Source organism: Pleurodeles waltl, chromosome 6, assembly GCF_031143425.1.
Source record: "Pleurodeles waltl isolate 20211129_DDA chromosome 6, aPleWal1.hap1.20221129, whole genome shotgun sequence".
Taxonomy (NCBI): Eukaryota; Metazoa; Chordata; class Amphibia; order Caudata; family Salamandridae; genus Pleurodeles; species Pleurodeles waltl.
Window position 1 is genome coordinate 536,001,324 of NC_090445.1, and position 19,806 is coordinate 536,021,129.

Consider the following 19,806-nt stretch of genomic DNA (forward strand, 5'->3'; position numbering starts at 1 on the left):
AGCCCATACCACAGGACTTTGTTAATTATACTCTCAATAAATCAGTAAGAACAGAGTTACAAGTAAAACAAAAATGTTATATGACCGAGAGCAATTAACACTGCACAATGATCTTCAATACATTCACTAAGATGCAATACGATTATATTTTAGGAGTGTCAAATTTGCCTCAAAGCAGGTGATTTTCTCGTGGTAACTAGGAGTCTAACTGCCACAACAGTGTACAGTACGATGTCAATTTCACATGACCCAATACACAAAAGCGCAGACTACCCACTCAGCCTCTTAATAATTACATTACAGAATAAACTAATCACCTATTCCACCCTAAAAGAACTTGGAGGATTCAATTCATGGCTAAGAAGTCTAAAAGAAGCCACAAAGGCTGTATGTTTTAAACAAGAAACACGAATTGGCAAATCAAACAGGTCTCACCTTGTGACCTACTTTAGCGATGCAGTACAGCCCCCACGTTGCAGTGCAGCATGGCTAAAGAAGAATTGGAAAGAAAAGAAAGAGGGAAAAAAAAAAAAAAAAAAAAAAAAACTTTGACAGCCGCCCTTATCATTTTGTAAGTGGTTGCAGAATGCATAACGGGTGCTTTTGCTTTTATCGATCAAAGTTAGAGCATAAATAAAAAGACAAATAAATGTGTTAGCGTTTTCTTTAAGTGAGTGGAAGAAACACAGGGGTGTAGATGGAGGGGGGCAACATGGAGGATATGGGTGAGAGAAGCAGCAGGTAAGGCATAGGGTGGAGAGGATGGAGAATAGCAAATAAGCAAGAGAGTAACATGAAGCATGGGAGAAACACTGTCGAGAGCACAACATGGAGATGGGGTGGAGAAGAACACAAGAGGAAACATCACAGAGTGGGTGGGGGAGAAGCAGATGAGTGAGAGCAGAGAGGGAAGACAAGCACACTAGGGAGACAGCTGGAAAACACATGCACTCTCCATGAGGGCTTATGATAAAAGAAAAGAGTAGTTCCCTAAAAGTGAGCAGGACAGAAGTAAATTACTATGCCCCAAGGAAGGAATTGACACAAGATGGACAAGGCAAACTACTGAATAACAAACAGGCAAATGAGAGTAACAGTAAGCCAACCAATGGTAAACAATGCAAAGGCTGCAAGCTCCTCTCTGTTCTTAGTAAAACCATGATAGGTCTTACACAACCAGACCGTTTGTGCTGGTTGGTGGGCTTGTCCTAAAATACTCACAATAAAATACACTAAGAAGACTTGTGAAGTATACCCAAAATTTAGAGTGGACTTGGAACCAAACCATTACTTACCATGGCGGGCTTTCTTGCCACTCCTTTACTTGCTTCTTATTCTGCTGCTTTTTTTCTCCTACTTGAGTTTGTCCATCAAGCCATCTTACCACTCTTTCATTGCGTACACAATCATTCACCAATCATTAATACGGCATTCCCTACTACCTAGTTGTTCTTATGCCATACCGCAATGAAAGCAGAAGATGCACGAAACCACAAACTGACGTGAAGCATAATTATTACCAGACAGCTGCCATCTTTTTCTACAGAGGGAAATCCTGTTTGCCATGCACGGGTGAATCCAGGAGAAACCACCATGTGCAATGCAATGGGTCTCACATTTGCTCGAGTTAGAGCTATTGGCATTGCAAATTAATAACTGGACTTTTCTTGCCACATAAATTGTCAACTCCTCCTCATAATTTGGTCTTTTATTGCCACATAATTCCAGAGGCTCTGCACATAACTAAAGCACTTCCATTTATCTTCTTCCTCTATCTGCAGCCACAAATCTGCCATTCTAATTCCAATAGAATACCACTTTCACCACCCCACCATCAGAATTGCTGGCTGGCTAACACAATGGCCAAAACAAGACAGCCACAGAGGAGTAACAAGAGAAATAATCTAGAAGGGTCACCCAAACATAAAGAGTGTTCAAACAGTCATTGTGTAATAAGGATGTTAAGTTGGCCTGAAACATGGTCATAACTGCAATAACAAGAGATTAATAAAACATATACAATTATCATATAATCTCAATAAAAACCTTTAGCAGAAATAAACGTTCGGCATTAGACTGTAATGCTCAGAATAGCCCCTAGAGGACACCACAATGAAAATAGCTTTTGTAAAAAAAAAAACATGGTCACGTTACCATATAGCTAGCCCTAAAGGGCATAACATTATGAAAAAGAAAATGACTGAAAGTATTGCAGTGTAACCATATATTTAACCCCTAGAGGATGTAGAGCATTATATATTTGAGGACTAGCAGGCCTACTGCAATGTTATTCAAAACAAGACTCTTAAAACACAAATTACTTTCAGCTGTAAAACTAAAGTTCCAGACATGAGAGAGGTTAAAAAGAGACTGAATGGAGGGAGGGATTATTATTTTGGGGTCCTCAATAACATATTGTGGGGACCCAGAGATGATCTGGACAGAAAGGGTGGATTGTGGTGAACGTTTTGAAGGTGGTCTTATTGTCCTAGTACAACCACAGGCTGAGTTATGAGCAAAAATGTTTTGTAAAAGAATGCCATGCAAAAAATTATGCGACAACAGAGTGCAGCAAATATTGTAGTAGGTTGACCGTAATACTCAGGACAGTCCCTAGAGAACACCACAATAAAAATATTCATTTGTAAGAAACATGGTCATGTACCCATATAATTAGCCCCCAGAGAGCATAATCACATGAAAATAGAACAGCACTAAGTAATGTAGTGTAACCACATATTTAGCCCCTAGAGAGCTAGTGCCGACATTTTCAGGCCTAGCATGCCTCCTGTAATACTAAGACCCTTCTAACACAAACTACTCCAAGTTGTAAAACAAAAAAAATCCAGCCATGAAAGAACTTAAAAAGTGACTGAATGGTGGGAGGGGTTATTCTTTTGGGGTCCCCACTAATTTTGTGTGGGGACCCAGAGATGACAAACAAAAATAATGTGTCATGCTGAACATTTTGGTGGTGGTGATCCCATTGTCCTAGGACCACCACAGGCTGAGTTACGGGTAAAAATGTTTTGAAAAAGAATGCTTGAGAAGCATTATGGGGCGACTTTTCACGAGAGCAGTGAATATTATAGTATCTGCTCTCCCACTGTACTGGGAGAGTTGCGTTGCTGATTTCTAAGTTTTTTAGTAAAGCATTTATCAATTATAACTTTTTGGGGAAAGCTGTAGAGCGTGAAGGGGAGAGCCAAAAGTAATGACCGATTAGGTAACAGTGTGAACAATGTGACCAGCGCTCCGATACCACCGACAAAGTTTGCGCTGTTGCCACTATGAGCGCCATGGCTGCCACAGAGCGCGAAGGCGAGAGACAAAAGAAAAGAAATAGTTCACCCCCACTCAAGAATATCAGCAATCGTGCAATTATCCATGTAACAGAGTCAGTCTGCAAGGAGGTAACAAAACCGTGCCAGGGTGGGACAAACGTAAAGCAATTACCAATGACATCAAGGGATTTTTGGAAGGCAAGTCCATGAACGTGTGAAAGGTGGGTGTGGTTAAAAGCCCACAATACTTACAACAGGTCAAAGAGCATGCGGGCTCGACCTAGAAAGTAGGCAAGATTAAGGTGTCCCCGGGCACTTTGTGAAGGGGCCACTCCTTTCTCTATAATGCACTTTTTTGCAGTTGTTTAAAAGGGTAACACTCGAGGTAGGGCTTCTGCCATGTTGGGGTGGTAAAATAAAAGTTTAAATAAATTGGGTCATCCTTGTGACTTGCTACAATTCATTTTGATTAGACTATTTACACTTCATAACTGGCCTCGGTCGGTTAATAATTGTTTCGTTTATGTACAAATATATTGTTTAATTATGTAGATTTATTTTCTTGGGTGAATCTATCATGTTTATTTTGTCTCTGAAGAGAGTGTCATGCTTGGAAGGCTTACAGTGTCTTCTGCTGAAAAGGCAGAGAAAGAAGTAAATTGCGCCTCTTCACAACAATAAAAGTGGGCACAAAATCACACTATTGAAAGAACAGATTCAAAGCGCCACGGCCACCATGAGCACAAGCGCGAAGGAGACACACAAAAGGAAAAAGACGTTTGCTCGCAGTCAAACATATCGCCAAACGTGCAATTATCGATGTAACAGGGTTGGTCCCCAAGGCGGTAACAAAACCGCCCCTTGGAGGGACAACTGTAAAGGATTTACCAATGATAAAAAACGATTTCTGAAAAGCAAGCCCACGAACGAGTGAAAGTGATGGTCATGAGGTGGGTGTGTTTAAAAGCCCACATGGATACCAACACATCGGAAAAGCAGCGCTTGCGCTGCTGTGCTCGACCTAAAAAGGAATTACAAAGATTATTTTTTTTAAACAAATGTTTTTAAAAACGGAAGTGTTTATATTGATTGGATTACTTGAATATCACAGTTTCTTGTACTTTTTTGATAAAGTGTTGTTGCAATAATAAAAGTATATAAAAACATATTGCAAGCAATATTATGGTGGGGAATCTGTGTGCACGATAGTTCTATTCATTTTAGGCTTTTCCCAAATTAGTGACTGGAGTCACTGGACAAGTATTTTATTAAACGTCTGTTTTTGTTGTTTTTAATATGCCATTTCTGTATGCCACATCATTGTGCTTATGTTTTTGATTTGCTTTTTGGCTTAAAGCAATGTCTTAATAGTCTTCAAGAAGTCCCCGATGTTTTGAGTGCAGTGATAGTGTACTCTAACCGTCATTGTGGTTATCCTTATAAGGTTTGAGTAAATGTCTATAGATATCAGTAACTCTTTGGACACGCTTGTTTCTAACCCCTAGAGGGGAGAATTGTATTTCAGTTAAACTGACTGCCTTGCTGAGCTACAGGGACAAAAGTGGTTATCTGCCATAGAATCTTCTGAATTCATAAAACTTCTTTTGTGAAATGTAATAAACTACTTCATTATTCATAGGAAGACAAATTGCTAAATTCAAGACTACTCCAGGGATACTTTAATCAAATGTTGCCTTAGAAGTTCAAATGAGGATTTTTTTTCTTCTAATAACTGAAGATGTCCAACAGAATAACATAAGCGGAATCAACATTCCAGTCAAACAGGAAGATGCGTGGAACACAACCTCAACAAGAGGCCAAGAATGGATGTAGTTAAGCCCTAACTGAATTATATTGAATTGGAGGTTCAAACTAAGGAGGCCTGGAAATGCAAATCCCTTAGCTAGTTGACATCCACAGATGAGCTCTGGTCGTATTAATTAGAGACATTATACCCTCTAGCATTGGCTCCACAGTGGGGATGAAAATGTTTCTATCCCACCAGCTGTACACAATGGTTCGTTCTCCATGACTGAACCTGCTTCTGCTTTAAGACTCCACTTTAAAACTTAATGGAAACCTCTCACAATGAGAGTTCAGAGGGCATATAGTGCAACCGTAGTACATAGCCCAGTGTTTCCCATGATTGCTATTGGTTTATTCCTACTGCCTTGGCACAAAGGTTGAACAACTATTTTCCCTCAAGGTGCTTTTAAATAATTTTTGTAATGAGGTTTTGAGTAGGCATTTATCAAATGCTCCGTTACCTACTTGTTTGATTCAAGAAGGAACGGGGAGGAAACTCAAGTACCCCTGGAAATACCAATAATAATTTTCTATGTACTCCAGTCCAGATGAAACTGCTGCCAGTTTACAGGCCAGAAACAAGTCTACTATTGCAACATTAAATAATGTTCAACCATGTGATACTCTTATCAAGTTTTCATTGGGGTCTTCGTGTAACCCACAAAATTGTATAGGAAATGGGGAGATCCACAAATACAACCAAAGAATCGCACACACATTTTGCCTTCAACTTTACAACTCATAGTAACAGGGGCAGCATAGGTAGCTTTAAGTCCTCTATACTCTTCAGTAATCTTGATTCTTTGTAACTCTGCTTGATCACTAAGCATGTCCATTAGATCTCTGGAGACCTTTCAATTTTCTCTACCACCTATTGTACACGCATTGTCTAAATCTTCTATAGCAGGAAAAATATAATTCTTAGACTTCTAGGAATGTGTCAACCTCAAAATACTTCTTGTCAGAGTCCCACTGTTAGAAATGGGGTCTTTGCTTGACAGTCAGGTTACCCCCTGTTCAAGCAAGGACCCTCACTCTAGTCAGGGTAAAAGAGAATCACCCTCAGCTAACCCCTGCTTACCCCCTTGGTAGTTTGGCAGAGCAGTAGGTTTAAATTCAGAGTGCTAAGTGTAAAGTATTTGTACCAACACACACACAGTAACTTAATGAAAACACTACAAAATGACAACACAGGTTTAGAAAAATAGGAAATATTTATCTAAACAAAACAAGACCAAAAAACGACAGAAATCCACCATACACACGTCAAGTTATTAATAAAAATGCAAAAAGAGTCTAAGTAGTTTTAAACACACACTAACACTGTTAGCATGAAAAAGTACCTTGGATGCGTCAAAAATAATACCGCACGGGTGAATGTGTGTCAAAAAGGGCTTGCGATGCGTTGATTCCACTCACGAGCGGGACCTTGTGTCATTTCTCCTTTCGCCGGGTCGGGCGCGTCGTTTCTTCTCTCTGCAGATCGGAGTCACATTGATCTTTTCCCCGTCCGGCACTCTGTGCGTGGATTTCCTCCTCTTAGGCTGCCAGCTCCTCCTTTCAGGGTCCCAGGAACTTGATGGGCACAACAGGGCAGAGTAGGAGTCTCTCCAGAGACTCCAGGTGCTGAGTCTTTGCTGTTCCTGAGACTTCAAACAACAGGAGGCAAGCTCTAAATCAAGCCCTTGGAGAGTTCTTCTCAAGATGGAAGGCACACAAAGTCCAGTCTTTGACATTTTACTCTGGCAGAAGCAGCAACTGCAGGATAGCTCCACAAAGCACAGGCAGGGCAGCTCTTCTTCCTCGGCTCTTCTCCAGGCAGAGTTTCCTCTTGTTTCCAGAAGGGTTTCTAAAGTCTGTGGTTTTGGGTGCCCTTCTTATACAAAATTTCTCCTTTGAAGTAGACCTACTTCAAAGTAAAGTCTCTCTTGAATGTGAAATCCTGCCTTGCCCAGGCCAGACCCCAGACACTCACCAGGGGGTTGGAGACTGCATTGTGTAAGGGCAGGTACAGCCCTTTCAGGTATGAGTGGCCACTCCTCCCTTCCCTTCAAGCACAGATGGCTCATCAGGAAATGCAGACTACATCCTAGCTCCCTTTGTGTCACTCTAGTGTGAGGTGCAACCAGCCCAATTGTCAAACTGACCCAGACAGGGAATCCACAAACAGGCAGAGTCACAGAAATGGTATAAGCAAGAAAATGCTCACTTTCTAAAAGTGGCATTTTCAAACACGCTATCTCAAACTCAACTTTACTAAAAGATGTATTTTTAAATTGTGAGCTCAGAGACCCTAAACTCCACATGTCCATCTGCTCCCTAAGGGAAGCTAAACTTTAATCACATTTAAAGGTAGCCCCCATGTTAAACTATGAGAGGGACAGGCCTTGCAACAGTGAAAAACGAATTGAGCAATATTTCACTGCCAGGACATATAAAACACATTACTATATGTCCTACCTTAACCATACACTGCACCCTGCCCTTGGGGCTACCTAAAGCCTACCTTAGGGGTGTCTGACATGTAAGAAAAGGGAAGATTTAGGCCTGGCAAGTGGGTACTGGCAGGTCTGAGACATGATTACAGAGCTACTTATGTGGGTGGCACAACCAGTGCTGCAGGCCCACTAATAGCATTTGATTTACAGGCCCTGGTACCTCTAGTGCACTTTACTAGGGACTTACTAGTAAACCAAATATGCCAATCATAGATAAGCCAATTACATACACATTTTGTAAAGGAGCACTTGCACTTAAACACTGGTTAGCAGTGGTAAAGTGCCCAGAGTAACAAAAACAGTAAAATCAGAGTCCAGCACATATCAACAACCTGGGGAACAGAGGCAAAAAGTTAAGGGACACAACGCCAAGGATGAAGTGTCTAACACCCAATATTTAGAGGATTCTGGTTTTGTTCATCTTTCAAGTTTTATAAATAATTATTTGAGTACTCTTGGTGTGTGCCATCTTTGTTCTTCTTATTCCTCCTGTTTTGGTAAAAAGATAATGTGCCAGTTCTTCAAGTTTACTTATGTTTTACTATGTTATTTATTTTGTAAAGTTCAAAATGCAGTTGCTACCTTGCTTTACCTCTATATCAACAAGTCCCAAAGAAAGGGGTAACAAGACCGGAATTATCGAGCACCAAAACTCCAATGGTGCAGTATGAATTTAATGTTTCTTCAAAATGAGGATAATCATAAATTATGCTCCTCTTTTGTCTTGTTTTCTTTATTCCATTTTCAATTAGGACAAAATAATCTTCTAACAGAACACGGCCAACATGTGTTTCGGGGGAAAACCACTTTTTCCAGGCAATAATTCAGTTTTAATTTTCTTCCTGCTGTGAATGCCAGTGTCTCAAACTTATGATTCCCCCATTTCACTATTGCATCAGCAATGTCTTGAATTTATCATCAACCTACTAGTTCTTACGAATAGTTCCCCAAAAACTAGAAGTAGCCTGCCTTCCATTTCAGAAAAGGAAACATGAACAATGATAGATGAGCTCCACAAGCAGAGTTATGAATTCTAATAGGTTAGGGGCAAAGGCAGAAATGATACACCAATGATAAGACACCCTAACAGCACTTGAAAACCAATGAGTACCTCTTTTAACTACTGCAAGTTGTCACCTTTAATTTTTAGAAGCATTGCCTTTACACAAGTAAATGTAGCCATATAAACCAAACGCAAGAAGTAACAGACCCTGTGCTAAGTGAACAGTTTACTTTTTGCAACCAATCGATCTGTGGCAAAGCTCTCCTATCCACTGTGTAATCACTGCTAGAGGGTAACATTTATTGCTACTTTACACCACTAGAACTTATTTGTAGGAAGCAATTATGGAAGGATTGGGTCCAAGTTATTTCCCCTCGTTTCTTATTTGAAACATAGCATTAATTGGTTGCAAAGTCATTAGAATGACTGGAAACTTTCTGCTGGTTATAACCTGGGACGGTTTCTAATGTAACTAGAGTTTGTGTTTTCATGGTTATCTCCAAGACTACATAAGCAAAGGCAATTAACACTAGGAACTTTCTGGGAGATCAAGACAACACGGACTTGTGGCATTTGAAACAGTGCCTAGATTTTATAACGGTCGATACACTTTGGAGAAAAAGACCATGTCCACTTATTTCCACAACAGTCTCAGGAAAATAAAGTCTACAAGTGGAGCACAGTGAATTTAAGAGAAACAGACAGAAGCAAAGTCTTGGGTAATTGGCATCCATTGGTGAGGTGTGCAACTCTAGTGATCAGCTAAAAGCAAGTATCTCCTTGTGGTACACGTTGGATCTCACATCCATTAAGACAATAGGATATGGGTCACATCACATCCAAAATGTATTAAGGATCATAAACCCAAGAACACTGAAGTCGCCCTATAACACCTGATTTAAATGTAAGCAATCTGACTCAGTCTAAAACACAGCCAATTAACTTCTGCACTGGGTGTCCATACCTTTGTTAGGTAACAAGTGAATGTTTCTCTTTAGATATACTGGCAAGGCCTGACGATCCAGTTTTTTGTTGTTTTTTTAATAGAAACGTGCATATAAATTTCCGCTCTCAGACTGTAATTAGAAGGCAGCATACAAAACTAAACAGATTTTTACCATCTCTCCATGCTCTTCCCAACGAAAGCAATTTAGAAAGTCCTGTGAAACAAACGCAGGTAAATTAAACGCATTTTAGGAACAAACTTTGATTTCAAAATAGCTTTCATAGCCAACATCTATGTTGTTATGTAATTCCAAACCACTTTCTGGACTTCTTAGGTGGAGGCAAAGGAGCTTTGTTAGGGATGCAACACAAAAAAAAGGAACCTGAGCATTGGTTCTTCTGGTTCCATAAGACTGTATTATATGTGTAATATTAAAGGGAAGTAACGCCTAATCGATGGAAGCAGGTTCAGTGCTTGCACAATTTTATACTGTGTAATATAATGTGGTACAGCAAGATAGGTTTGGCCATCCAATGGAGCGGCAATGATTGCTATCCTAAATATGATTACAGACTTGCATACTGAAGAACGATGCCTTCTTGTCTCAAGTAAGTTAGGGTACATGCCCATACTGCCAAATAATTTACACTTGAGTTGCACCTTTTCAAAACCATCCTCAAAACAAGAATGCCTAACAAAGCAACAGGCAAGTTTGCTTAGTAAAATTACTTTGCTTCCTCATACTGTAACTGGTCACATTCGGACAGAGCATATAAATATCAGACCCATGTCTATGAAAGGCAAATCGAGTGACATTCTCAAACAGATTAACTGAATTACTCCCATTTAAAGTTATCTTCTCATACAATTTTATTTTTTAAGTGGCTATACCGCAAATCTGGCAGGGACTAGGAGGAGCACGGAGCAATGTTTAACAGAAATGGCATAGTCTGAAGTTTACATTGCTGGTTGTTTACAGAACCTCGTGACCATGTTAAATAATGCAAAGAATATTAGACTCCATTTCTAGTACAGGCTTCACTGCAAATGGCTTACCAGCAAAGGGTAAAAGATGTGCCCTTTCACTACTGCCTATTAGGAGTCTCACAAATTAATATGAGCTAAAAGCACATCCTCATACAATGTAGCTGCTGTCAAGTTCTGTTTATTAAGATGTCCTTTAATGATGGCCTCGAAGTGGACAGTGAAAGCAAGTGATAAATATGGGGTGGGGCAGTGGGGGAAATGTTGTAACAAAATCCAACGCTACTGCGGTGTAAGCTTGAAACTGCAAATCTGTTGATGGAAGACACTGTAGGTTTTTCCTTTAAAAAAGCCTCAGAAATAAAATTTCTAGCTGGGGAACTGCAGAGTATTTGTTCTGAAGTGTACTTTTGGCCAAATGTTGCATCCTACTCCCTCAGAGTTCATTTAACAACGAGGTTGAGTCCGCCCAGGTGGTATCATCTTACCTGGGTGGGGCTAGGTGGTCAAATGATGAAGCATGAGTGTGAGACCACCTAGTCCGTAAAGGGAACTCCTCCACTCGCCCCTCAAACACTCAAATGTCACTACCACTTTCCATTTCCTTGAAGTAGACTGCCTAACCGGCGACCTACTTACTTCTGGAACAGGCCAGAACAACCTGTCCGAAACATCCCCCACACTCATTATGTTATAGCATCCTACGCCAAAAAAAATAAACTGCATAGTTTCGTCTGGGGATGAACTGGTCCAACTGGACTCCAGGGACTCTCTTTTGGTAATGATATGAGCTTCTCCTGGATTTTTGTGAGCTAAGGGTCTTTTGGAGAATCTTCAGATAGCGCCTTCACATCAAGTTCCTGGGGGGGTGGGGGGGATCCTTCAGCTGTACACAGAGTTTGTCTGTTTGGTTAAGTAGTGAAATGAGTGCCCGAGTAGGGTGACCACCTCAATGTGACATAATTTGGAATCCTATGTTTAATGCAACAACCTAATGCAATTAATGTACTGCTTTTTTTTCCATATAATTTTAGATATATATATACGTCCGCCATCTAGTGTTGGTCAAGGAGTGTTACAAGTTGTGTTTCTTTCAAGAAGATTTTCGAGTCACGCGATCAAGTGACTGCTCCTCTATATAGTAAAGAAATTAGATGTCCATGCAATGTATATACATATTTACAATATAATACTACGTCAACGACCACAGGCTTATGGGGAGGAGGGAGGGAGCATGTGAATCGACAGTACTACATGCCACAAAGAGATGTCTACTGGGCAAGTGACATTTTCCGTTCGATGGCATGTGTAGCTGCAGATACACATGCTGTGCATAGACTGAAAAGCAGTCCCCTCCTAAGAAATAAGCGGTGGCTAGCCTGTAGTGGTTTTTATAGTTTGAAATAGTGTTTTGAGCACTGTTAGTCCAACATTTGCTTGTTGGCGAGATAATACATCCACACAGAAGTGTTTAGTAAACGTGTGTGGTGTAGACCATGTGTCTGCTTTACATATGTCTCCCATTAGTCTACTGCCTAAGAATGTTATTGAAGCTCCTTTTTTCCTAGAGGAATGAGCTTTTGGAGTTACTGGTATCAGTCTTTTGGCTTTAAGACAGCAAGATTGTATACAATTGTGCTATTCCATTTTTTGAAATAGGATTATCTTTGTGATGCTGCTGAAAACCCACAAAGAGTTGTTTGGATTTTCTAAAATCTTTTGTTCAAGGGTGTGAAGAGCTCTTTCAGCAACTGAATCTGGGTGTGGAAAGAAGACTAGCAATTGCACTGACTGACTGATATGAAAAGGTGAAACCACTTTTGGTAGGAATTTTGGATTTGTCCTAAGAACTATTTTGTTTTTGTGAATTTGAAAGATGAGGTTCTTCTAGAGTGAATGCTTGGATTTCACCAACTCTTCTTAAAGAAGTAATTGCTACTAAAAAGGCAATCTTCCACGATAAAAACTGAAGAGGGCAAGAATACATGGGTTCAAATGGTGGTCCCATAAGTCATGTGAGTACAATGTTAAGATTCCATCCAGGAGCTGGTGGTGCTCTAGGTGGGATAATTCTTGTAAGACCTTCCCATAAATGCTTTAATAACAGGAATCCTAAATATGTTGTCCATTATGGAGGCAAGCAGCTATTGCTGTTAAATGTACCCTAACACAAGAGTATGCAAGGTTTGCTTTTTGCAAATGTAGCAAATAAGAAACAATATCCTGAACTGAAGCCTTAAGTGGGTCAATGTCTTTGGGTTGACAATAGTAAACAAAACTCTTCCATTTAGCTGCATAACACTGTCTAGTTGTGGGTTTGCGTGCTCCTTTCACAATATCCATACACTCAGATGGAAGTTGTAAGTAGCCAAATTCTATGACTTCAGGAACCAAATCGCCAAGTTGAGTATGCTGGGGTCGGATGTCTGATTTGACCTCTCCTTTGAGTCAACGCATCTGGTCTGTTTGGTAGCTTTTGATGCAATACCACAGACAGATCCAACAGTGTTGTGTAACAATGTTGATGTGCCCACGTTGAGTGGTTTGTTTCATCTTTTTGATCTGAAATGGGATTACTGGGAGAGGTGGAAAAGCAAATATTCCTGACCAATTGATCCATAGAGCATTGCCTTTGGATTGAGGGTGTGGTTAGCTGGATGTGAAGTTTTGGCATTTTGCGTTTTCTTTTGTGGCGAAAAAGTCTATCTGTGGGGTTCCCCACATTTGGAAATATTTTTGAATCACCTGTGGGTGAATCTCCCATTCGTGTACTTATTGCTGCGTCCTGCTTGAGGCCCTGCAAGTTGATTGTGTATCCCTGGGACATACTCCGGCACTAACTGAACTTGATTGGGAATTGCCCATTTCCAAATTGTCTGCACTAGAAGGGACAATTGAGATGAATGAATGTGTCCCCCCCCCCCCCCCCCTTGTTTTTGCAGATAATACATTGTGGTCATATTGCCTGTTCTTTTCAACAATATTTTGTGTGTGATTTGTGTGAGAAACACTGAGCGCTAGGACTACTACTAGTAATTCCAAGTGGTTTATGTGATAAGTCCGTTGGGAGTCCCATTGTCCCTGTATAGTGAGGTTGTTGAGATGAGCTTCCCAACCTATCATTGACACATCTGTTGCAATTATGGTCTGAGGCACAGGGTCCTGAAAGGGCTGCCCTTTTGAAAGACTTGTGTGATTCCACCATTGCAGAGAGTGGTAAGTTTGGCGGTCCAGCAACACTAGATCCTAAATATGACCTTGTGCCTAAGACCATTGTTGCAAGAGACACTGCTGTAATGGTATCATGTTTAGGCATGCACTGGGTACTATTGCTAAGCATGATGCCATCATACCCAATAGTTTCATGATTAACTTCACTTTGTAAGTGTGGTTGTATTGCAGTTGAGATTTTGATATCGTGAAAAGCTTGAATTTTCACTGTGTTTGGGTCTGCCAATGCTGATTGAATGTTTAGAATTGCTCCCAGATACTGTTGTATCTGTGCTGGCTGCAGGTGAGATTTTTGATAATAGATTGTAAATCCTAGGTTTGTGTAGAGTGTCCACTGTACACTGTGTTTGCTGTTGACAGGTTTGAATTGTACTGGCTTTTATGAGCCAGTCGTCGAGATATCGAAAGACATGTATATGCTGTCTTCTGAGGAATGCTGCAATCGTTGCTAGACATTTGGTGCTGTTACTCCAACGGGTAGTTCTTTGAATTGGTAATGCTTTCCTGCCAATACAAATCGTAGATATTTTTGATGTGCTGGATGTTTTGGAATGTGAAAATCAGCATCTTTGAGATCTAATGCCGTCATGCAGTCCTGTTTTTGTATTAGGGGAATGACATCTTGTAGAGTGACCATATTAAAGTGTTCTGACAGTATGTACAGGTTGAGGGGTCTGAGATCTAGAATTGGTCTGAGAGTACCATCCTTTTTTTTGGTATGAGTAAGTATAGTGGATATGCTCCTGCCCCTGTTGGGATATAGGTGCTCTCTCTATGGCTCCTTTGAGCAGTAGTGATTGTACTTTTTGTTTTAATAGCATGAGACGCTCCTGATTTAGTTTGTGTGAACAAGGTGGAATCTTTGGTGGACTGGAAATGAGTTCTATACAATAACCATGTTGGATAACTGATAGAACTCACTGAACCATAGTGATGTTGTGCCATTGTGGATAGAAATTTACCAGACTTCCTCCCACAGGAGATGTGTGCTCTGTGGGGATGGTGAGAAAGTCACTGTTTGTTTGATTGAAAGGAACCTCTGGAAGTGGAAGGTTTACCTCTTCCTCTGTTGTTGGATCCTCTATAGGAGCCTCTAAATAATCGAATTGTGAGGATTGTTTGATGAGTGGTTGCTGTTTCCATAGCTGATGGTTTGAAACCCCCTCTAAATTGTGGTCTATGAAAAGTACCTCTGATGGGTGTGGTATAGAACGCCCCCATGGCTTTAGCTGTTTCCCAATCTTTCAGTTTGTCCACCTCAAGGCCAAAAAAAAATGTTTGTCAAAAGGCATGTTTAATACTGCCTGTTGTATCTCAGGTTTGAAACCTGAACATCTTAACTGGACATGTCTTCTAATAAGCACACCAGTGTTAATTGATCTAGCTGCTGTATCCGCTGCATCCATAGTGTTATTAGATATTGATTGCCCTTCATTTATTATTTGCTGTACTTTTTTCGGTGTTCTGGAGGGAGGTATTGTAATAGCTCTTCCATTTCATCCCAGTGTGCCCTATCATATCTAGCCAAAAGAGCTTGTGAATCGGCTATTCTCCAATGATTTGCAATTTGTTAACCTACCTTTTCCCAGCTGCATCTATTTTCCTGATTTTCTTATCAGAAGGAGGGGCTTCTCTCCTGTGGACTGACTGTTAGCCCTTTTCCTTGCTGCACCAACCACAACTGAAATCAGTACGTAGTTGGATTCTTATAAACACAGGGTCGCAGGGTGCTGGTTCATATATTTTTTTTTATCGATTCCAGGAGTGATAATCCTAGCTTTAACAGGCTCTTGAAAGATATCAGAAGCACGTCTGAGCATTCCTCGAAGCATGGGAAGACATTCTTATTGTTTGGGTTGACGCTTATGTGACAAAAAGGAAATCTTTATCTGATCTGTATGCATTTGTACATTATGATAGGATACAGTTTTAGCCACTACTTGATTGTATGCAGTAGTGTCTTCTGGTGGTGAGGGCCTGGCAGGATATAGATGTGTGTGATTTGGTAAATGGGATCAGAGCCATATGTATCCCATGGACCTGTATCCTGTTGGTAGTTACCAAGATCATACCTATGTGGTGAAATGGGGGCTGTATGTGGTAATTGTGCTTCACATGTGGGTGGTGGTGTGGAAGGAATAACAGGAGAATGTGGTGGTGAAGGCTGCTTATGCTTTTTAGACTCTTAATGTTGTTTGTCTTTGAAGACATTCTTTGATGAAGGTACATCTTTTGAAGTGTCTTTAAAAGTAAATTTCTTTTTAAAGGACATTGGAGAAGAGGCAATTATTCTTCCTGTGTCCTTTTGAATGTGTATCTTTCGCTGTTTAGCAGCCATCACCTCTAAAATAGGCTGTATGTCCATGGATTCCTAGGTAGAAGTAGTTTCTTTACTACCTGTGGCTTTTGACTCCAAAACGTTTTTTTTTTGTTTTGTTTTTTAAATCGAACCAAAAGTATGAGCTGTTAATTTTTTTTTAGCTCTGAAGATGTACTTTCGGCCCTCATAATATTTTGGCCACATAAGCTACCCACGCCAAATTTGCCTTATTTCCCTTCCCCCCCCCCCCCCCAACATCACAGGGATTCTAGAGGTACCCAGAGTTTGTGGGTTCCCCTGAAGGAGATCAAGAAATTAGCCAAAATACACGAATTTCTTTTTTTTTGGGGGGGGGGGGGGGGGGGGTGGAAGGCTGCAGAAGAAGGCTTGTGGTTTTTACCCCTGAAAATGGCATCAACAGGGTTTGTGGTGCTAAAATCACCATCTTCACAGCTTTCAATAACTGGTAGACTTGAATCAGAAAACCACATTTTTCAACACAGTTTTGGCATTTTACTGGGACATACCCCAATTTTACTATTTTTATTGTGCTTTCAGCCTCCTTCCAGTTAGTGACAGAAATGGGTGTGAAGCCAATTCTGGATCCCAGAAAGCTAAACATTTCTGAGAAGTAGACAATACTCTGAATACAGCAAGGCATAATTTGTGTAAATCCTACAAGGTTTTCCTACAGAAAATAACAGCTGAAATAAAAGAGTATTGAAATTGAGGTGAAAACATACCAGCCATTTATCTCCACGTTTTACTCTAACTTTTTCCTGCAATGTCAGATTTTTTTTAAAGCAATATACCATTATGTCTGCTGGACTCATCTGATTGCAGTGATACGTAGGTTCATCAAGAACCCTAGGCACCCAGAGCCAATAAATGAGGTTCACCTTTCAATGGTTTTTCATTCTATACCAGGTATACAGCAATTCATTTGCTGAAATATAAAAAATGAAAAATAGGTATCAAGAAAACCTTTGTATTTCCAAAATGGGCACAAGATAAGGTGTTGAGAAGACCAGGGGCAATAACACTTGTTTTGCTATTCAGTGTTCCTCCAAAGACTCCCAATACAAATTGTACATCACTTGTGTAGGTAATGGCTAATGCTCGCGACAGGAAACACAACATGGACACATCACATTTTTACATTGAAATCTGATGTGTTTTTTGCAAAGTCCCTAGCTGTAGATTTTGGTCTCTAGCTCAGCTGGCACCTAGGGAAACCTACCAAACCTGCAGATTTTTTTTTTTTTTTTTTTTAAACTAGACACCGAGGCGAATCCAGGATGGGGTGATGACTTATGTGGCTTTTACCAGGTTCTGTTACTCAGAATCGTTTGCAAACCTCAAAATTTGGCCCAAAAACATTTTTCCTCACATTTCGTTAACAGAAAGTTCTGGAATGGGAGAGGAGCCACAAATTTCCTTCCACCCAGCATGCCCTCCCTCCCCCAAGTCTCCTGATAAAATGGTACCCCACCTGTGTGGGTAGGCCTAGTGCACGTGAAAGGAAATGCCCCAAAACACTGAGGACACATCAAAATTATCTAATACTAAACTATCTGTATTTGTTCCAGGGGTGTGTGGGGGGGGGGGGGGGGGGGGTCAGACATTTATGAAAACTAGACACTGAGGGAGTCCAGATAGGTATGACTTGCGTGGATCCCACAGTGTTTTCTTACCCAGAATCCTCAGCAAACCTCAACTTTAGCTGAAAAAGGAAATCACATTATTCCCACATTTCTGTGTGGGATCACCTCACTGGGACAAATTTCCTACCACCCAATGTTCCCCCTCAGCCTCCCGGTAAAAACATTACCTCACTTGTGTAGGTGGGCCAAGTGCCTGCGACAGGGAAAAGCCACAAACATGTCGAAATTGAGGGGAAACCAAAGCAGGTCCAAAAGGGCAGTTTGGAAAAAAAAAAAAACATTCCTAGGCTGACAAGTGGGGCAGAATTTTTATCGTTATAGATGAGACAATGCTGGGTGGTAGGGATTTTGTAGATTCCGGAAGGTTCCATCACAAAAACGTGAGAAAAATTTGTGATTTCCAGCAAAGTTGGAGGTTTGCAAGGCATTGTGGGTAAGGAAATGGTACAGGGTGTATGTGAAGCACACCACGCTGAAGTCAACCAGATGTTTAGTTTTCAGATGTGTCTAGGTCTTGTGGATTTTTCTACATGGCAGTGTCCCAAAGTAGAAAAAGTGCAGCCCTCACCATTCCAAGTGGGACGATTTTGAGAGTTAGCCAAGCACTCACGGCCCAAATGCAAAACCAAAACCATCAAATGTCCTCTTGCTTGCCATAGGATAAGATGTTTTAGTGTGCGGGAGAGAGCTGAAAGACTTATCCCCTTCAGTTGGGGTGTGGGCATAACCATGCCCATTCTGGTTGGTAGCCGCCACCACCACCACACTATTTTTTGTTTGTGTTTCTAATTCCCTGGCATCTAGTAGACTTTCTGCCCCCTGCACCCCCGGGGTGTGGATCGGGGTAATTGCCCAATCTGCCCACTGGTGGGCAGAACAACTTTGGTCCCATTGATTTGGGGTGGGGTATGGCCATATCCCCACCCTATTTTGGGGAAAGAAAAAGAAAAAAAAAACACAAAAAAAACCACAAAAAAAACCACTTCCTGGTCTCTGGTGGGCTTTCTGCCCCGCCTTCCATAAATAGGCTGATCTGCCCCCAAAGGTGGGGGGGGGGGGGGGGGGGGGGGGGGCGCGGGGGTTGAGATATGGCCAACAGTAATGTGCCCCATGGGGAGTAACCCTTGCCCAAGGAGCTGCCTCCCCCGAAACAAAACACACACACAAATCCCGGGTGCCTAAGTGGCTTCTGCCCCCACAGAAATAGGCTGATCTGCCCCAATGGCCTAAATACTTTTGCCCCCCCAGGGGAGCAACCCTTGCCTAAGGGGTCACGCCCCATAAAAAATATAAAGTAAACAAAAACAAAAAATCTATTTAATCCCAGGTGTCTATGGGTTTCTGCCCCCTCCCGGTGTGGGGGTGTGTGTGTGTGTGGGGGGGAGGGGGAGGGGGGGGGGGGACAGAAAAGGCCTAAAATTATTTTGCTCCCCTCATTCAATATATATATATATATATATATATATTTTTTTTTTTTTTAAATAATAATAAATACCTGTATCTAGTGGTTTCTGCCCCCGCAGATTGGCAATAAAAATAGGCCGATCTGCCCCCAAGGGGGTCAGAAATGGCCTAAGAGTACTTTTACACCCCCACCCCGGGAGAGACTCTTGCTTCAGGGGGAAGCTCCCTTGGTGTCTAGCGGTTTTTGTACCCCCTGGGGCTGACTGCCCTAATTATAATAGGCATCTTTGGGGGGGGGGGGGGGGTTTACCCTTCCATCCTTGCCCAGGGGGGTAGCAAAGCGCTTCCCACGAGGTCCCATACTTGGGCATAATGGTTACATCCTGCGCACCCGAGTGGTGCTGCCCAGGACGTAACCATTACGTCCAAGGCACCCAAGGGGTTAAAGGGCATTGCCCTTGTAAGAGCCAGAAATTCGACCCTGACGGCCAAAATCAGGTCAAGTACAGATGGAAACACAATTGAAAACGATACAAACGATATTATAGAAAAGGTAGAATAAGATCTGAATTATCGAACCGAGATTCACTGGATTGAGAGGAAACACGTCCAAACCCGATGGCGGAAAGCAAACAGTCTACAGAGGACTCTATGCATATGCACACT